This window comes from Triturus cristatus, chromosome 4_1 (genome assembly GCF_964204655.1).
Source record: "Triturus cristatus chromosome 4_1, aTriCri1.1, whole genome shotgun sequence".
Classification (NCBI taxonomy): domain Eukaryota; kingdom Metazoa; phylum Chordata; class Amphibia; order Caudata; family Salamandridae; genus Triturus; species Triturus cristatus.
In genome coordinates this window covers 1214679352-1214684351 of record NC_140585.1, presented here as the reverse complement: position 1 = coordinate 1214684351, position 5000 = coordinate 1214679352, and the positions used below count along the sequence as shown (strand labels likewise).

Here is a 5000-nt window from a genome sequence, read left to right as displayed (position 1 = left end):
CTGGGTTCCTCTTGGGGCTACGCCTGTCTGAGGGTCAGTGGCCCCGGGGCTTCCCCAGGACGCGGCTGGGGCTGTCGCAGGGTGAGCTCCGCTTCCCCTTCGTCCCCACATAAGGTCAGACCCCCCGATCGCCCGTGGCAGGGTCCCTCACCGGGTCCTGCCGCGGAGGTACGCTGCTGGCGCGCCTGGCCTCCGAGAAGGGGCCTCGTGACTAGTCCACCCGGGGGTGCGTGGCTGTCCGTGGTGGCCCTCCTCCGCGGCTGGCTTCCCGGCGAGGGCGAAACCCCTCCAGATGCAATCTGGGGAAAGAGGGCGCGCGCTGCCGGGAGGCCAGGCCCCTGCTCCGGCAGGGGGCTGGCCTTCCCCAGCTCCCCCTTAACGCTCCGGTGTTATCTTCCGACTACGACCTCAGATCAGACGTGGCGACCCGCTGAATTTAAGCATATTACTAAGCGGAGGAAAAGAAACTAACCAGGATTCCTCCAGTAACGGGTGGTAAACTCCATCTAAGGCTAAATACGGGCGTGAGACAGATAGCCAACAAGTACATTAAGGGAAAGTTGAAAAGAACATTGAAGAGAGAGTTCAAGAGGGTGTGAAACCGTTGAGAGGTAAACGGGTGGGGTCCGTGCAGTCCGCCCGGAGTATTCAACACGGCGGGAAGGTCGGTGGCATCGGAGTTCCAGATCCCCTCCGCAGGACCGGCACCCGCGCCCTACCAGGGCCCCGCAGGGCGCATTTCCTCAACGGCGGTGCGCCACAACCAGCTCTGGGTCGGCTGGGAAGGCTTCGGGGTGGCAGCAGCTTCACCGTGTCCGCCGGGCCGAGGGAGATTCAACCGCCTCCGCACCCTCCCCCGAGCACCCGTTCCCGTCCGCCCCTCGGGGTGCGCCGGGGCGGTTGAAGGGGGGGACCGGCCCCCTGCTCCTGGTGCGACTGTCGACTGGGGTGGACTACTCTCAGTGCGCCCCGACCGCGTTGCGCCGCTGGGCGGGGAGGCCCACACTGGGTGCCAGGGGTCTGCGGCGATGTCGGTTTCCCACCCGACCCGTCTTGAAACACAGACCAAGGTGTCTAATACGTGCGCGAGTCGGAGGGCCGAGCGAAACCCTGTGGCGCAATGAAGGTGAGGGTCGGCAAGCGCCGGCTGAGGTGGGATTCCGCCGTGCTTCCAGCGGCAGGCGCTCCACCGGCCCGTCTTGCCCGCTCCGTCGGAGAGGTGGAGCATGAGCGTGCGTGATAGGACCCGAAAGATGGTGAACTATGCCTGTGCAGGTTGAAGCCAGAGGAAACTCTGGTGGAGGTCCCTAGCGGTCCTGACGTGCAAATCGGTCGTCCGACCCGGGTATAGGGGCGAAAGACTAATCGAACCATCTAGTAGCTGGTTCCCTCCAAAGTTTCCCTCAGGATAGCTGGCGCTCGGAGCCCCCAGTTTTATCTGGTAAAGCGAATGATTAGAGGTCTTGGGGCTGAAACGATCTCACCCTATTCTCAAACGTTTTTTTTTTTTTTGTAAAAATCTTTATTGACATTTCAATCAAAGACAAGTATGGGCCTACAACCCCCGGGGCCGGCCGCTAAGCAGTTGGATTAACAGAAAACAAATTTCAATCACAGGCAGCACCTCGGGGAGCAGAATCTCCATGCTAGTATACTCTTGGCCACTTAGCAGCCCAAGTAGGAAACCAGGACATAAAAGGTTTTCATTTTTTATAATAGAGAATGGAAGGATCAGGTGCCAAACAATTTCCCAGTAGCGAAAAATGGCGGGCAGATAGTAAACGTCAACAATAAACAGCAATCTATCAAGTCAATGGCGCTGAAACAGAAGGTTCAGGATGTGGAAGAATATCACGAGCCATTTGCGCCTGCTATCCCCTGCCCTAAGACCCAGAAAGCACCACGGAAATTGAGGCACAAATGAAAAAGCAGTGGTTGGCAGCGAAGGAAACCTACCGTACTGACCCCTGAAAAGAAAGACAAAGAAAGATGAGAGAAGAGAAAAGAGGCCATAGAAACAAAGTAAAAACTAAAAAATCTCCTCCCCCAGCCCCCCACCCTGCACCTCTGCAGATGACTACGGCCCCCCCCCCCCCAGCAGTGTGCCTGTCGCCCCAGAACCAGACCCGAAATATAGAAGAAACAGAGAAAAAGGAGAAAGAAAAGAAACCCCACCAAACGGGGGAGTGGAGAGAGTATTAATAAACTGGAGGAGGGCCTTCAAACATGCCCCCGGCTTCTCCCTCCCGCACAACGTGTTCCTCCCCAAAGCAAACAGTAATCAACAAAAAAAAATTTTTTCCCCCATGTCAAAGGAAAATGGGGAGCGTTATGCACCTATTACACTATTAGTTATGCCGTGAGAGCACGCAACCCCTGTGCCCGCCCGCCTATTAGATGACACCCTCTGAAGGATCAGCCTTATCCTTGGCCTCTCTTTGCGAATCCACCGATGCATACCCATCGACCCAGTGCCATGTCCAATGTTACAAGAAAAGGGAGCGTCCAAAAAGGAACCGGAAGCGACACACACATGTAGGGTGGACGTCTCTGAATACCAACACAGTCATCATTATGGGGGATCATCTTTCCCAGTACTGCCCCAGGACATGCCCTGCACACAAGGTCCAGGATGTAGGAATCAGCCAGAGCAGGCGACCATTGCTTGATTATTGCCTGGGTCGCCGGAGGCTGTGCGTGGGACAAAGCCGCCACCTTCTGCTCAAATCTAAGACCTCCGGAACAGACCCGACCTACAGCCAGCCGACCACACGTTGGCACATTGTCAGGAATTTCCAGCTTTCCCCTATTCACAGGGGCGGCCACGACACTGTCCTCCTGTGTGAAGTAAAACAAGTCCCTGGTTACCTGGGGAGAGGCAGATCGCAACTGTTCCGACGCTGACGCAATACCATCAAGCTTTCTCCCAGTACCCAGGCGCCGTGAACCAGGGTGGAACGAAGGGCACCGAGAGCTTCGAGAAGGTCACCGTACCCCAGCACAGCTCCTCGCGCACGCTGTGCTACGCTCCTCTTAGCCACACACTCCCAATCTTGCTGCGACCCAGTGTAAAGGATGATAGAATCCATCCTATCAAGATGGCCGCAGGGTAGTTCCACCCCAGGTTGGGACTGGGACTCAGGCACAAGCGCATCAAGTTCCATGGTACTGCAAACAGGGTTCCGGGGGCAGGCAAAATATATATCCGGTGTATGGTCACAGGTAACAGTTATCCTCACCCTGGGCGAGCGCCCGCAAAAATCCGGGAGCAGCCCGCGAAAATCGGGACGAGTTACAGGCAGCGTCCGAGCAGCTCACTGGCGAGGGCTCAGGCAATTACCGAAGAATCTTGGAATTGCCACCTCGGGCATGCACTCGTTCCGCTACGCCCAGTGGTAGGAATGACCACGGCGAAATTCCGGCCAATATCCGCACCGCTCCGGTATTCCGACTCCACCCAGTCACCAATGGCCGCTGTTGTTGAACTGCCGCCCGGCCATGTTGTCCACTCGAGGTCCCGGTTCCAGGGCTGCACAGGCCACAAACTTCAGGTGAACATTTCTCCGGCGGTACCGCCGCCAGAAACTTCAGAATCACGCGATCGGTTGCCGCTCTCAATCACCAACACGGGCATGTAGTGCAGGCTAAGGATCTCATGCAGGATATCTGTGCGGGATGCGGAGGTTCACGGAGCCGGGAGCCTACGCTGCCGTCCCGATCGCCATCTTGGCTCCTCAAGTGATTCTCAAACTTTAAATGGGCCCAAGACTAGAAACTCTCCTTGGTTCACTGATTCACTTAAGGCCACTAAACGTCTGTGCCGTATTGCAAAACAATTGTGGAGGAAAACCAGAAATCTCGCTAATCGCGACAACTATAAAAAGATGCATAATGGTTATATGCTCGATATCAAACTAGCCAAGAAATCATATTTGGTTGATAGAATAAATAGGGCAGAGAATTCCTCTAAGGAGCTATACCATATTCTCAAAGAACAACTACAAATGCATCTGCAGCACCCGTCTCCCAAATATGGACGGACTCCCTCTCTGACTTCTTCGAGGCCAAAATCATGAATATCCATAGCACTTTTCCGTCGGCCCCTGCACACATAGACACAGACCTGGTAGTACTCTCACAGTCTCCTTTGATCTCAGATGATTATCTACAGAATTTTAAGGAATGTGACCTTAAGTCGGTCACCGAGGCCATCACAAAAATTAAATCTGGCTCCCCTGATGACCCTTTCCCTCCTAAAATATTCCCTTCGCTGGCCCCCACAGTCCTAACTAGACTAGTTGAAATCTTCAATAAGTCCTTAGCAAAAGCCGACTTTCCAATGTGTTGTAAAAAAGCCAGAATCAGGCCTATTCTAAAAAAAACTTCAGCGGATCCAGATATATTCTCGAATTATCGGCCAATCTCCCTGCTACCATATTTTGGAAAAATATTGGAGTCTCTAGTAAATAGGCAGCTTGTAAGTCATCCACGAGCTTTTAGATCCCTCTCAATCCAGTTTCCGTGCGGCACACAGCACAGAGACAGCACTGATTGAGATCACGGACAATATTAGATTAGCCTTGGATAAGCAGCAGTCAGCCATCCTTGTTCTGCTTGATTTGTCGGCGGCCTTCGACACCATCTCCCATCACATACTTGAACGTCGACTTTGGGAGATGGGGGTCAGGGGGTCGGCCCTAAACTGGTTCAGCTGCTATCTGAGAGATCGCAAAACCGTGGTCCAGATGGGCAACATCACGTCTAGTGAACGAACAGTAAAGATGGGTGTTCCTCAGGGCTCTATATTGAGCCCCACCCCTTTTAATCACTATATGACTCCACTGGCCGCTGTGATCAGACAATATGGCTTTGATGTCATATCTTACGCTGATGATACTCAGATTTTAATCACCTTGGGCCCTGACCCAGAGGGAACTAGACAGCGTTTTAAAAACTGTCTGATCCAAGTGGATGAATGGATGTCATCAAATCATCTCCAA

The 5000-nt window shown here is 53.9% G+C and overlaps 1 protein-coding gene, 1 non-coding gene and 1 pseudogene across 2 annotated transcripts in view; all 3 read left to right on the top strand.

Annotated features, from left to right (window-relative positions):
- LOC146856425 (5.8S ribosomal RNA) overlaps positions 1-37 on the top strand; it is a 154-nt gene extending 117 nt beyond the window's left edge. Inside the window, exon 1 of the ribosomal RNA XR_014959093.1 lies at positions 1-37. This exon is cut by the window's left edge and continues 117 nt beyond it. This is a non-coding gene — a ribosomal RNA (5.8S ribosomal RNA).
- The window catches only part of LOC146856423 (glycoprotein-N-acetylgalactosamine 3-beta-galactosyltransferase 1-B-like), a 303265-nt gene that overhangs the window by 59724 nt on the left and 238541 nt on the right, over positions 1-5000 (top strand). The window lies entirely within an intron of this gene.
- LOC146856424 (28S ribosomal RNA) overlaps positions 404-5000 on the top strand; it is a 7770-nt pseudogene continuing 3173 nt past the window's right edge.